Consider the following 15,658-nt stretch of genomic DNA (forward strand, 5'->3'; position numbering starts at 1 on the left):
TTGCTCTGTCTCTTTCTCATCTCTCACTGTCTCCCTCTCACCAAAGCCAGCATCACACATTATGGGCCATGACTAAAGACTCCAAGATAAACCAGAGTTCTCGTTATTGTCTCGGACGCTTGGCATTGTCCAACAGTGTCAACCAACGGACATAGAGACTAATGCTCTCAGCAAGGGAAACATGTAAGGGTCACCAACATTGGAAAGGGGGGGCAAAATTATCAATGTTTGCACAGAATATAATTTTGTACCTAAAGAACCTTAGAGAATCAATTGGATATTCCAAATGAGTCAGCTTGTCTCAAAAGCAACACATAAACACCAGTAGCTGTCCCACATACGAATAGCAATCAGTTCAGAAAATACCATGAGAGAAAAATTCCAATTTACAAGGAACAGAACTTTTTCCCCCCAAAAATATATCAAAAAAAAGAAAGAAAAAAAAGAAAAGAAAAGGAAAAAAAAGAAAAAAAAATAGAAATAAATACAACAAGAAGTATGTAGGACAGACATTAAGAAAATTTTTCAAATTGTATCAAGACATAAAAACAAGTACGTTAAATGGAGAGCTATCCCTTATTCTCTCAATAATGTGCAGACGTGTGCGTGCGTGCGTGTGTGTGCGCGCGCGCGTGCGTGCGTGTGTGTGTGCGTGTGTGCGCGTGTGTGTGCGTGTGTGCATGCATGTGTGCGTGCGTGCGTGTGTGTGTGTGTGTGTGTGTGCTTCCTCTTCCAGCCCCCTCTTGGTTCTGACCCCAGGGCTGATCACAAAATGGAAGAAGCTGGAAGAGCAAAGCAATTCGCTGTAGGTTCTCCTACTAATTGCTGTTTAGTTGGAAGGTCCCATGTTGCTTCTTAAGAATATATATTCCCCCCCACGTAACCACCGATAACTGTTCTTCCCATATTTTCTTTGTATCCTCCCTGAACAGGGCCAGGTTGAGGTTATTTCCTTCCTGATGGGCCTAGAAACTTCTCCCCTCTGTATTTATGTCATTTTGTTGGGGTTGGTATGAATAACCCCATGGGGTAGAGGTGGGCCCTCTCCTCCTCCGGCCATGATGGTACAGATGTTGAGGCCACCTTCAGGGTTTGGAGGGTCCACTGAGAACCCTGCCCTCCTGGAGCCCTCCCCCAGCTCCTGGCCTGGGCCCACATGATACCAAAGTCCCAGAATGGTTTCTTGTCTTGGTTATGCAACTCTGACTTGACTAAGCCACTGTCAGTCAGTGGGTCACTCATGTGTCACCCCCTTTGGGCCCAGCTCAGACTGGGCATGGAGCAGGAACCCAGCAAACCTGTGTGGAGCCACATCTAACTCTGAGAGGAACCACCTGGCCCAGGCCAACATCTCTCACCTGCATTCCTGAAAGACCTTTCCAACTGGTCTCCCCAATTTCTGCCCTCCATCCATTCTCCACAAATTGATGTTCTCAATGAGATATCAGATGATCTCACTCCCTTGATTGAAACCTTCAGAGGCTTCTCCTACATACACCAGAGATCCAAGCTCCTTACCTGTGTGTTCTAGCTTCTGCTGATTTCTTCTTCTCTCTTGCATCATTTGCTCTCTTGCTCACTATGCTCTGGCGTCAAAAAATGACCCTCTCTTTCCCATTATACGGCGTTTGCACACTTTGCTCTGTCTGTCACTCTGGGGAAGAGCTCTCTCTCTTTCTCTAGGTCCCAGCTGAAAAGCCACATCCTCAGAGTGGGGCATTTCCTGCCCATCCGACAGCACAGTCACTCTCCCCTAGTTTGTTCCTCCGTAACACTCATGACAACTTGAAAGCATTTCATTTGCTCACTTACTTGCTTTTTTAATGTAAGCTCTTGAGGGCAGCTAGTCAGTCTACTCTGTTCATCTCTGCCTCCCAAGGCCTTCAGCAGGGCTTGGCACTGAATAAGTGATCAATACATATGTGTTCAATAAATAAATAAAGGAATTATTTCAAGAGGCCTCACACAATTCTATGGGTTGGAGCTGAGAGAGAGAAAAACTGACGTATTTGTGATACTATTTTCATTATCAGTTGGTGTGACCATTTTTGGACATAAGACAGAGAGTGTCTGGCTCCATCAGAAGCCATGCTAGGGTCACCCAGCAGCCCCACACCTCTGCATTCTCAGGTGCCACAAAAGTGCCACTAGCTTTGATCCAGCCCCAGAGGCTGTCTCGGGCACCTCTTGGCTTCCTTCCCTTCCCACCTACACTTGGTGCCAATTGTCCATCTAGCATTTTGCTTGAATGCCTTTGTCTTAATACTTGGAATTATGAAGGAGAGGGAAAAGAAGAAGGAGAAAAAGAGAAAGAAGGCTCAAAAGTAGCCAGACAAGAAGAAGGTGGAAGGTCTTTGCTGAGGTGTGGGCTTGCTGCTGTCTGTAGATCAGAGAGGAAGCCAGCTAGGGAAGCTGGATCCTGTGGCAGCCGCCAGTCTGCTCATTCTAGTCTTCCAGGTGAGTGGGGCTGTGACTTTGGGAAGAACCACAGGGCTTGGGGCAGGGGGCAGAGAGAATAATGGTGGGAGGGGATTTCCTCGGGTCCTTACTTGAATTTTAACAGCTCAGAGAGTGTTACAAGGGAACGTTCAGCCTAGTGTGGGACTACGCACTGTGGCAAGACATGTTTGCTATGCTGGAGCTTTGCAGGGTATCCTCCTACGGAATAGGATCCAATGTAAAGTGGACAGATCAAAGTATAAATGTTTAAAGGACAGAACCAAACTTTCCCAGGCTGATTGGGAAGAAACAGTACCAGATTGGAATCAAAGACTTTGCTTCAATTTCTGGCTCAGCTGCTGACCAGCTGTGTGGCCCTGGGCAAGTTGCTTCTATCTGGTCTCAAGTTCCTTATGTGCAAAATGAAGGAGATGGATTAAATGACCTGCATGGTTTCTTGAAGATCTATTTGTCTAGATTCAGGAGATGGTTGAGGGAGATGTGAGTAGGCCTACTTTGCATGCAGTGGCTACCCATAAAGATTTGATGTTATTTATACAGATAATGGTAAATGTCAGGGGGCAGCGTCTACATTTTTAATTACCAAGTAGAGGTTGCTTTATAATGAGACAATGGGGAAAAAGAAAGAGGCAGGAAAACAGAACAGTTTTCAGATTTGTCCTGGCTGACAGACACTCCCACTGGGGCCTTCAGGGTAGCCTGCAGAGATACAGATTAGAGGCCCAGGAGAAGATGGGCAGAGCTGGATTGGTAAGGGTTGAAACCATGTAGCTGAGAAGTAAGTTGCCTCAAGTGGGACCAGAAGGCCCAGAAGGGCCCTGGGGACCCCAGGTGAGTTTCAGTCCTTCCCATAAGGACCATCAATGTCTCTGGGCAAAGATCCCTGATGCAAAGTTTGGAGCCTGCCTGATCGTGCAGGGCTTGGAGGTCCAGACAGCAGTGGAGCACCTCCTCCCCCTCCTTGAGGAGGAAACTGTAGGTCCTGGAGGACCAGATCCCAGCCTGCAGAGCTGAGGGCTGGGACCAGAGCAGATGCAGCCACAGGCCTGGAAGGAGGGGCCACAAACTTAAAGTGAGTGAGCATCTGTAACGGGATGTCATGTAGCCACTGAGAAACACTAACATGTCCCCAGTTCAGAGCTGAATGTGTGTGTGTGTGTGTGTGTGTGTATTTGTGTGTGTGTACACACACCTGTGTACAAGGGCTGGGTAGAGGTGCTGCCTGGGCACCTTTGTCTCTCTTCCTGCTCCATGTCTCACCCCTACATTCTTGTACAGCTGGCCCCAGCTCTCGGGATTGCTGCTGCACAGGGGGGTGGGATGATCGAGGCCATTCAAGGATTGGCCTGCCAAGCTTGCCTGCCACATGGGTTATTGGGGCCACATGACCCTGACCCAGGGAGAGGAAAGGAGGGGAGACCTGAGGAGGCAGCTCGCAGCCCATCACCATGTCCCCCCGCACAGGGTCCTGGGTCCCTGCTCCTACTCTTCCTGAAACTGCCCCTGTTCCTGAGCATGCGCAGTGCTGTCGTCTGGGTGAACTGGCCTCAGAGGGTCCCTGGGGAGAGACAGAACCTGGCAGGGGAATCCACAGTGCAGGAGATCCATAAGCAGCACCCCCAATGACCACAGGCAAGAGGGGACTAGTTTCCAGACTCCAGACTTTGAGGCAGGGAATATGCAAAAACTGTGATTCCAGAAGAAACAACCCTCCTTAAGTGAAAGCCACCCCCCAGGAAGGAGACGAGATCTGGATTCTTCCCTGCTTTCAACAGCTCAACACTCTCCTGACTTAAAAATAAACAACATAAAAGTAAAACACCAGTTAAAGGATAATTTTCCAAAACAAACAAACAAAAAAGGTAAAATCATGACTCACATTCAGATGTAAAACTGAACATGTGTTAAAGATTTTTATTCAACCCAATCAATGAGGGACCCAGCCAGATGTTATCACTGGTTCAAAAGAGATTTGGAGAATAGACACATTTATGGATCAGACATATTGAAATAAATTTGCAAATGGAGGCAAAACTATTTTATCTCTAGGGGAAAGGAAAATCATTTGAACCTCAACTATCTAGGACAGAATTTCCAGGTTTATAGACAAGAATTATTTTGCATTGCTATCAGGAATCCATAATTTAGAGAGTTGCAAAATAGTTTCTATACTATTGGAATCAGCTAACCCAGGTGGCTGCTTCTTGAGTCTAGATGATGCATAGTTTCCCACTGATGCACAAATATTTTCCTAGCAACCCTCTTGACCCTACATTTCCTCCCCTACACCTCTCCCTAAAGCCTCTTACAAGGGTCTGTACTTCCTGCTCTCACTGCCTACCTCCACCTCCTCACCAGCCACTGCCATGCCCCCCAACCCACTGCAATCTGGCTTCCACCCCAACCCCAACATCCTCTTCTCAGAGTCCCCAGTTGTTAAATTCAATCCTCAGTCCTTAAATAACTTGACCTCTTTGTGGCATTCATTCATTGCAATAAACATTAAAACATTTAGGGAAAAACTGTAAGAAAAATGTAGGGCAGATAAAACAAATATACAAAATTTTATGAGACATAAAGAAAGATTTGAAATCCAGGTAAGGATGGCAAAGACATTATTATACTCTGTTTCCTTTTCCAAAGGTTACCACAAAAGGGCAACACAAAGAGATGAAATATACAGAGAAAAAGAATTTCGTGCTTAATGGATAAAGTCCCCAGTCATAAACTTTGAAGTTTATTTGCCAAATACTGTAGAATCTGGACCAAACCTAGGGAGGATGCTGTGAGTTACTTGCCAGATAAAATACAGATTCTCAGTTAAATTTGAATTTCACGAATATTTGGAACATATTTATGCTAAAAATGTATTGTTTATCTGAGACTCAAATTTAACTAGGTGTCTTGCATTGTTTTAAATCTGGCAACCTTAGCAGCAACCTAATCCACACCTCCTCAAACCTGAGCAGGGTGTACAGTTTTCTAGAATTGTTGAAAAGTCTGTTCAATGATCCTTTGTTTAGAGCCAGGCGTTCAAAGGGAATAGATCACAGTGAGTGGGGACTGGCAGGGGAGGTGGAGCTAGGGAAGAACTGGGTCGATGTGTCAACATTTATATTTCCTTGTGGGTTTTTATAAGAGAAGTACAAAAAATACGTAAAGGTGTAAAATAAAAACTGTCTTCTGTCTTCCACCTTAGTCTACCAGCCACTTAGTTCCCCTTCCCAAAGTTAACAACTGTAGCCATTGTGTGTGCGTGTATATTCCCTTTTCCATCCCGAAATGGCACATTATAGATATGCTCTGCACCTTGCTTATCTTCACTTAATATATTTCACACAACATTGCCTACCGGTACCTGTAGGTTTTTGTTTCTAATGGCGTCGTAGTATTCCATGATATCCATATACCATGATTCTATTAAGTAAAATAATTGGGCATTGCCAGGAAAGGCCGCTTGTCGAGAAAGGATTTTCTAGTAGACACAAAAAAATTGACCCATAGGGGCTTTACAAGAAAATGAAACAATGGGATGCACCCTACAGAATTGCAGATAAGCAACACCTGATGATAAACCAGTTTCAGTCCAGTAGATATAACTTATCATGCCATATAATTACCATATTAATTATACATTACCATACTAATCAATGTATATCTGTTCCCCACTTTGTAAGACCCCCCTATTTAAATGGAGACTTAACAGCCAATCAGAATATTTCCTCAGCTTCTTCATTCACCCTATGTCAGCTCCCCCTTTCCACCCTCTTGGTAGAACTCCTTTATACATGCAGTTTGGATATTGCCTGATTCATGATTTGTAAACTGCTCAAATAAATGTCCTTGAGTCATATCCTGTCTACTATTTTGTTTTAACAATTTGTTTAATCCTTTCCCTCTTTGGGCTTTTAAGTTGTTTTCATTTTTCTGCAACTATGTACAATTCTGTAATGAATACCCTTACAAGTGTGTCTTGGTGTACATTTTTTAATATACCTGTAGGATAAATTCTTATAAATAAATAACTGGGTTAAAAGGTCCACATATTTTTTGAGTTTTGATGGATATTACCAAAGAAATTGTAAAAATTTCCACTCTGGTTATGTCAGTTTGAATGTATTATGTCCCCCAAAACGCCATTATCTTTGATGCAATCTGGTATGGGCAGTTGTATTAGTGTTGATTAGATTGTAATTCTTTGATTGAGTGTTTCCATGGAGATGTGACCCACCCAACCATAGGTGATAACTCTGATTAGATAATTTCCATAGAAGTGTGGCCCCACTCATTCGGCATGGGCCTTGATTAGTTCGCTGGAGCCCTATAAAAGCTCAGACACAAGAAGCAAGCTTGCTATAGCCAAGACGGACACTTTGAAGAACACACAGGATCTGAGAGAATAGCTGCAGCTGAGAAACACATTTTGAAGATGGCCGTTGGAAGCTGACACTGACATTTTGGAGAACGCCATTTTGAAATGCAACCTGGGAGCAAGCGGATGCCAGCCACGTGCCTTCCAAGCTAACAGAGGTTTTCAGGACGCCAATGGCCTTTCTTGAGTGAAGGTCCCCTATTGCTAATGCCTTACCTTGGATACTTTATGGCCTTAAGACTGTAACTTTGTAACCAAATGAACCCCCTTTATAAAAGTCAATCCATTTCTGGTATTTTGCATTCCAGCAGCATTAGCAAACCAGAACACTGATCTAAATGTGGGAATAAATGCCTACCTCTCCCACAACATTGGGTATTATAAATTTTAACCTTTACAAATCCCATTGGTAGGCATGACACAGTGGTCAAATATGATGTTTTCTCCTAGATGGAGATTGCTGCAGGTGCAGGGCATGGAGGAGAGAGTGAGAGTGGCAAACAGGCAATCACTAAATATGTGATTTTTGTGTTCACTGAAAACCAAGAGAATTTAAGGCCTCAGGTAGGAGGTGTCTCCAGGTCACTGACCTGGACCAAGGTCTCCAGCTGCTCCAGCCCACAGCCCTCCCCCACACCTTGCCTCCCCATCCTACTCTTTGGCAAATGCCAAGTTTACTCAAAAGGGAAGTCACAGGTAGAGAACGGGGAGTTAATGCTTAATGGTGACAGAGTTTCTTTTGGGGGTGATGGAAAAATTTTGGTCATGGATAATGGTGATGGTAGCACAAAACTGTGTTTGTGATTTACACCACCGAACTATATATTTGAAAGTGGCTAAAATGAGAAATTTTATGTTGTATATATGTTGCCACAATAAAAAATTAATTAAAAAAAACCACAGAAGTAAACAACACAAAGAGTGAAGCCTAATGTAAGCTGTAGACTTTGTTTAGTAATATAATAAAATTGGTTCATCAGTTGTAACAAACGTTCCACACTAATGCAAAATGTTAATAAAGAAAAAGCTGTGTGTGTAAAGGAGGTATATGGGAATTCTGTACTTTCTGCATGAGTTTTCTATAAACCTATATCTGCCCTAAAGAATAAAAAGTAAAAATTTTAAAGGGGAGGAATGCCTTGGAAAATGTATAGTTTAAAAAGAAAAGAAAAGAACACAAGCAAAAATCAAATGAAGGAAATACCCAAAATCAACATGAAAAGTTCATGGACATGTTTCTACTTTGTCCCAAGGAAATTACAGACAACATAATTTATCTAAAACAAAGAGAACACAATATTTGGGTATAAAAGACAGGCAGAGTTCAGGAAAGAAATGGTAGCAGAAGAAAAAGAGACCAGATTGCGGGGGAAAAAGGAACAAGGGAAAACAACACAAAACCCAACAATAAACATAACAGAAAATGCAGAAATGTGTCAGACTTGAGGAAATTACATAACATGACTTTTAAATGAATAAAAATATAAAAATATTTGGCGAAGTAGAAATGGGTTGAGGAGATAAAGGAGCCTCCATGCACGCATGCTGGCTGTTTCGAAAATGAGGGTTAAAAATAAACCAAAGGTAAAGACAATTTAAATCTAATCTCCCTTAAAATGGAGTCTTCAATCTGCAATTAAAAAGTCTGCACAGTGTCACATTTACAATATTCTGAAGTCATAGAACTCCAAGGGTAAAGATAGAATCAAAGCAAAAAAAAACAAGTTGTGTACATAAAGGGTACAGACTGGCCTCAGATTTCTTTCATCCTAGAAGACAGGGAGGAAAAGACTACATATTCTGAGGAAAAGCCTCAGTATTCCATGGTATTTCCAGGGTAGTTGTTTTTCAAGTATTGCAGCCACAGATGATCTCAAGCATACAAGAACTAATGAAATGCTGTACCCATGAGTCCTTCAAAGATAGAGAAAAATAGGCTATGATGAAATTTTGCCAAAAAAAATAATGGAAAAAGAGAAGCTGCAAGCAATGAATATGCTTAAAAATAGAAAACAGACTAAACATCCGTGGGAAATATTTACAGAACAGAATATTAATATCATAAATACAGAAAATGCAAATTAGTACTGGGAATAGGATGGGTGGGAAAGGGTAAGATGCTGAATCTTCAGCTTTTCCATTATGGAGGCAATAGGGTTTGGAACATGTGGTGGTGAGCGATAAGTATTTATTAACCAGAGAAGCAAATATATCAAGGATAATGGGAATCAAGTTTCTCACAATCAAAGAAAGGAGTTACAGAAACAGAAAAAGAGAAAACTAGAATGAACGTTGTGGTTCTGGATTGGAAATTTGGAGGTTTTGATGTGATGGTTTTTGATGTCTGTAGATAGATATGGAAATAAACATAGCTGTAAACGGGTGTTTGTGGTTGTTGCAGTTTGCTAAAGCTTCCGGAATGCAATGTGCCAGGAATGGGTTGGCTTTTACAATGTGGATTTATTAGCTTACAAATATACATTCTAAAGCTGTGAAAATTTCCAAATGAAGGTATCAACGGGGCGATATCTTCTCCGAAGACAGAAGTTTGGCATCTGGGTCACCTCTGTCACATGGGAAGTCACATGACCGGCGTCTGCTGGGCCTTCTCTCCCGGGTTTCATTGCTTTCAGCTTCTGATTCCAGTGGCCTCCTCTCTGAGCTTCTGTGTGTCCTTTATCCTCTTATAAATGACTCCAGTAAGAGGATTAAGACCTTCCTTGAATGGGGTGGGTCACATCTCAATTGAAACAACCTAATCCAAAGGTCCTACCTATAATAGGTCTGTCCCCACAGGAATGGATTAAAAGAACATGACCTTTTCTGGGGTTCGTAACAACTTCAAACTGCCACAGTGGTTTATATGTGTTTGTATGGATGTCACACACCTTTCCTTGGGTCCACCTTTGAGAGGACTTAGGGAGAATAGCATCTCAATAAAAAGGAGCACAGCCAACTCCCAGGTTGTTGGCTTCTAAAACTCCATTCTCCACTAAAAGTAAGCAGAGTTCTCTGATGAAGTGGCTGATTCCAGGCCTGGGGCAGATAAGGTACAACATGAGTCTGGAACATCTTGTTGGCCCACAAAACAAGAAAGAGTTCACAGTCTCCAGGAGACCCTTCAAAAGGGCAATGGAGCTGCTTGAAGGGACTCCCACTGGCCAAATCTGGGACAACTTGAGTGTCGATGTAAATGTTGGTAGGAAGGGATTATAACTCACTGAATAATATAGGAAACCATTAGTATATATTGATCTGAACTAATAAATGAATAAATTGAAATTTGATGGAGCACTGGATATTTACATTGTTTCAAAATTCTCCTTGCGGAATACTTATTAATTACAATGAGTAAAAGGGTAAATTTATAGTGAAGAGTCCTGCGGCCACCACTTTAATCAAGTGATCTAAGTGGACAACGTTGGTAATGGAATTGTGATTATACGTCCCCCTGACAGGCTACAATGAGAAGATCACACATCCCTTCTGTGGTATTCCTACCAAAGATGCACAACCTGAATCTCATGAGAAAATATGGACAAACCCAAATGGAGGCACATAATTATGAAAAAGGGAAAAACTGAAGCTCTGTTCCAAATGGAAGGACAACTAAGGGTAATGTATGATTCTGAACTGGACTTTTTGCTAATATGTCAATAGAGGTTAGATCTGGAAGTAAGATTATGGGTAATTTTTGTTTTCTTATTTACCCAATTTTATACCTGAACATGTCTATTCTTGAAATTAAGAAAGTGGGTGTGCTGGTTTGAATCTATTATGTACCCCAGAAAAGACTATGTTCTTTTAATCCAATCTTTTGGGGGCAGGCCTATTATGGGTGGAACCTTTTGATTAGGTTGTTTCCATGGGTCTTAATCCTGTACTGAAGTCCTTTAAAAGAGCTCATGGAGAGAGACGCTTAGACAGAAAACATCCTAGGAGAAGTAAGAAGGACCTACAAGAGAAGCTGAGACAGAAGCCCAGAGATATTTTGGAGAAAGCCACTGAAACCGGAAGCCAAACCCGTGAGAGAAGGTTCAGCAGAGCCAGTCATGTGCCTCCATGTGACAGAGGAGATCTGGATGCCATTGGCCTTTCCTCAGAGAAGGCATCTACCTTGTGATGCCTTAATATGGACATTTTCACAGCCTCAGAACTGTAAATTTGCAACTTAATAAATCCCCATTGAAAAAGCCAATCCATTTCTGGTATATTGCTTTCTGGCAGCTTTAGCAAACCCAAACAGTGGGGATCATCTCTTGTTGTTTTATTAAGAGTGAATGGGAGGAAGTGAAACAAAAGGACACAAAGGACAGAGCTCTGGGGGCTTGCTGTAGCACAGCTCAGGAGGTGGAATGGGGGAGGGCTGGGGCATGACTATCAGCGGTAGGTAATGATGGAGACACTGCTCTGCCATGCTCAAAGGTGTGGGAGAGCTTCTGTGAGCCTCCTGGTATGGGGAAGCCCAAACAGAAACTGGTCCCTCTGCCCATGAGGGTAGGAATGAAAAAAGAAACAAAGGGAAAGGGATAGAGTCCCCCTCTCCTTGGTGGCCCTGCCATGGATAGGTGAACACAGCTATTACTACCGAGGAAGTGGGCACTTGGATGCAGAGTCACTACATGAAGAAGAGGGCCCTCGGAGAATGTCCTCTCCCTGGACCTCAGAATGGGATTCTGTCTTCACTGGGATGGAGTCACCAAAGTGGGAGTTTGGGAAGGTCTCTGCCTCCTGTTCCTGGGGCCGTCCCAACTCTGCCCCTCAACTTTCATTCATGATTAACAATATTCTGAGTAAAGGGGTCACTAGCAGGGGGCTAAAGAGCCTTGATAAAACTTCAAGTTGGTCAAGGAGAAATGGGTAGCTTAGGAGAGAAGTTGGGCAGTGTATGTATTCTTTTTCCGTCAAGATCAGACTGTCCTGGGTTTATCCCAGAGAAGAGGAGGGAGCCCCATGTGTCTATGGCTGACGTTGTGAAGGGCTTGTCCCCTCATGGAACCTCTCGTCCAAGGAAAGAGGAGACTGAGCTGAGAATCAAAGGCCAGGTTCTGAGGAGAGGAGGGAACAATCAAGTGCTCAGGGAAAAACACATCTTGGAAACAGAAATGAGGGCAGGGAGCCTGGAGGTTCAGGGAAGAGTTAGGTGAGATGAACACAGTGCGTGACCTCCCAGGACAGAGGGGAGACCTCACTGTTCTCAGGTCCAGGCCCCTAAAGTATCACAGCTATGGGATGCCTCCTTGCAAGAACATCTTCAAATCACAGTCACTCCTCCTTTCCTGTCCTGGGATGGGAATCACCTGAACTGTCAATCCAGTGGGACACTGACCCTCAATAACCCAGGGTACCATGGTAAATGGGTATGCTGCTGAACTTTGATCAATATCTAAAATTTATTTTTGGTATACCTGTGCATCAGATGGGAAATTAGACTGATTTTTATGCTGCTATAAACTCTGAGGTCACCAGTATTAGTTACAGATAAAATATATAATGATACTGCCAACCAGAACCCAAAGAGTGTGATTTTTTTTTACTGGTTCTCAGTCATAGCTGAAAATTAGAATCCCCTAGGGAGATTTAAAAATTCACCAAAGGCCCGGCTGCACTCCATATCAATTGAATCAGAATCTGTGATGGTGACACTCAAGCATGAATGAACTGCCTGTGGCAGATTATGGATGGCCACTGATTTTTTTACTGCTTTCCCTTTGAGAGGTGGAGTCTGCATCCCTTCCCTTCTGATTTAGGCAGCTCTGTGACTGCTTTGCCCAATAGAATATGACAAAAAGTGATGCCATGTCAGTCCCCAGGCCCAGGCTTTAAGAAACCAGAAGCTTCCACTTAGGAATAATCTCCCGGAATTATCATTCTTAGAACCCAGCCATCATGCTGTGAGGAAGCCCAAGCATCTCTGTGGAGGGGCAAGTCTTGGGAGCTTCTTTCTGTTTCTACAAGTTAATCTTCCTATTTCTGCTAATACAAATGGATTCTGTCTCTGGTTATTATTTGCCACTTAACTTGCATGGACAAATACATGCAAACAACTAAGCACAAAAAAACAATTAACTTGACAGACAAACCAAGAATTGATTCTTTTGAAAGATGTTGCAAGTCTAACAAAACAATGACAATGATAAAGATAAATGATGGTGACAGCTACCACAGATGTATGCCTTCAGTATTGGTTTACTGTGTGAATTTAGTTGTTTACTCCCATGATTACATTCTTTTGCTCTCTCATAAGGCAAGTGTGATGGTTAGGTTCGTGTGTCAACTTGGCCAGGTGATGGTACCTAGTTTTCTGGTCAAGAAAACACTGGCCTAACAGCTCCCTCAAGGACATTTGTGGCTGGTAATAAACCAGAAGGCTGGATTATTAAATCATCAGTCAATTGCATCCGTGGCTGATTACATCTATGATCAACAAAGGGAGTGTCTTCTGCAATGAGGGAATTCAATCAGTTAGACTTGATCCAATCAGTTGAAGACTTAAGGGAGAAGAGAGAACTTTCACTTTTCCTTCAGCCAGCCAGCCTCTCCTGGGGAGTTCATCGAAGACCTTCATCGGAGTTGCCAGCTCGCAGCCTGCCCTATGGAATTTGGACTCGTGCATCCTCACCTATAGAATTTGGACTTGTGCATCTCTACAGTTGCATGAGATACTTTTATAAATCGCATATTCACAGATATCTCCTGTTGGTTATGTTTCCCTAGAGAACCCTGACTAACAGTGAGATTCTCCCATGTTCCACTAAACCAGTGGCACTCAACTTCGGCTGCGTAGTAGATTACCCAAAATGTAGTGGCTGGAAACAATGGCAATCATTTATTTTACCGACAGAGCTGTAATGTGGGCAGTACTCAGAAGAGTTGGCTCGTGTCTTCTCCATGTGGTATCAGCGGGCAGCTTGGCTGGAACTGATGTCTCACGCACATGACTGACAGGTTGGTGCTGGCTGTCATTAAAAGAACTTCCCTCCTCTCCACATCGGAGGGTTTCTCACCGCAGAAAGGCTCATTTTCATGAGAAGGATTTTCAGCAGTACTATGTAGATGGAAAGGGAAACAGGGAAAGACGACCTCAGGGCATATTTGCATATTTGATCTCTCTTTCTACAGGCACCGTGGGGCTCTCAACCTTAACAGACCCCCACTCATCACCCCAAACCAACCCTCTCGTAGTCTTCCTCATCACAGGCAATCTAATAATGACATCGGTTCCTTCAGAGAGGGTCTGGGTGTTCTTACTTCCTTCTGCTTTTTTTTTATGAGGCTGTTTCTTCTGCAAATTACCAAGAATTGAGGAAATTTGTCTGCCCTTCTGCTGGAGGCCTTTTAGAGGACTGCAGTGGAAGCAGAAGGATTTTCCAAAGCACTAACTTTAGCTTGAGCATATTCACCTTTTATTTAGATATTAACATTTCTGGATGTGGAAACACAAAGTGTCATATTCAGTGACTTTCTTGCTCTACTAATCGTAATATTTAATCCTAACATTATCATTTTCTTACAATATAGTCTTAAAATTAATTTTTTTCCTAAAGTATGATTGGGGGAGGGCATATAGCTGAAGAAGCAAGAGGTCTGGACAATAATTGTAATTTTGCCATTTACTGGCTGAGTGGTTCTCTGTCTCTGAACCCATGTGTTTCCTTCGTGGCACTTGACACCATCCGATCTGTCTCACAAGAAGGCAAACTGCAAATAGCAGTGACCAGGTCTTTTTGTTCATTTCAGTGTTGTCTATGCTAGAACAGTGCCTGGTCCTTGGTAGACATTCAATAATATTTCTGAATGAACGAGTGGGCGAGTAAACAAGGACCTTACCTGGGTGCAGAGACTGGCCCCCGAGGGAACACAGAGTAACCCGGGCCTGTGTTCCCAAGGAGCAGCAGCCTCCGTCCTAGCTCCCCAGATCGTCAGCCCTGGGGTCCCAGTGGGCAAGGGGCCCAGTCGTCAGAGCCCAAGGCTGAGCTCCACCCTCGGGACCCAGGAAGCCTGCACGGAGGACCCTGCCTCTGCTCTGGCCGTACTGGGCACGTCCTCAGTCCCTGCACCGTAGGACAAGGATGAACCATCACCCCAAGCAGGAGGATGGAAGAGGTGGGCAGCCGTGAAGACCTGGAGAAGCCAGATGCAAAGGCACCAAGCCTGGAAAAGAAAAGGGAGGAGGGGAAGAGAAAAGCATCACAGAATGGGAAATACTGTGAAGGAAGGGCTGACTCTGCTCTCCTCTTTCAACCACACACCGCAGACATCGGGCTTCAGGGAAGGAAAGTTCCAGTATTTGAAACCCCTGCTGACAAGGCCTCTTCTCACTGTGATGTGCTTCTCCTGCGCCAACCAGTTGTTGCTCTAATGGCCTCTCTTTTTGGTCTTAAGCTGCCCAGAAGAAAAAGATCACAGGGAGGAACTCACAAGGAAGAAAAGGTCTCCTTTTCTCTTTATGAAACATTACTCACCTCCTCAACAACTGACTGTCAACAAAAGCTGGCCTCCACATGTGAAGAATCTTACCCAAGGGCCCTGTAAAAAGATTAAGAGACATCTCCCAGCTTCATACTTCCACCCACCCCCAACTCAATCACTAGATTCATTCTGGTTCCAGTATCCAGTTTATGGATTACTTCACAGTCCCTAAAATGCATGGGTTATCTCCCCATAAGGCCAAACATGAGAGTAGCAGCCCAACACAATATGCTCAAAAGAGGTAAGAAAATGTATAGATATCCACAGGGAGGGGTTTGGTGGGGATCACGTGGGTGGGCCACGGTCCTATCTCGTCTTCAGTGACATGTGCCCAGGACAAGAAGGATGGAGCTG

General features: G+C 43.6%; 1 protein-coding gene across 4 annotated transcripts in view; it reads right to left on the reverse strand.

Moving 5' to 3' along the window:
- The window catches only part of LOC119513508 (protein CD300H-like), a 22,659-nt gene extending 21,029 nt beyond the window's left edge, over positions 1–1,630 (reverse strand). For all 4 annotated transcript variants that reach the window (XM_037808777.1, XM_037808775.1, XM_037808776.1 and 1 more), the window contains exon 1: positions 1,519–1,630. The gene's annotated coding sequence lies outside the window, so the exon portion shown is untranslated. The remainder of the gene's footprint in view (positions 1–1,518) is intronic.
- Between the last annotated feature and the right edge of the window lie 14,028 nt (positions 1,631–15,658).

This window comes from Choloepus didactylus, chromosome 18 (assembly GCF_015220235.1).
Source record: "Choloepus didactylus isolate mChoDid1 chromosome 18, mChoDid1.pri, whole genome shotgun sequence".
NCBI lineage: Eukaryota > Metazoa > Chordata > Mammalia > Pilosa > Megalonychidae > Choloepus > Choloepus didactylus.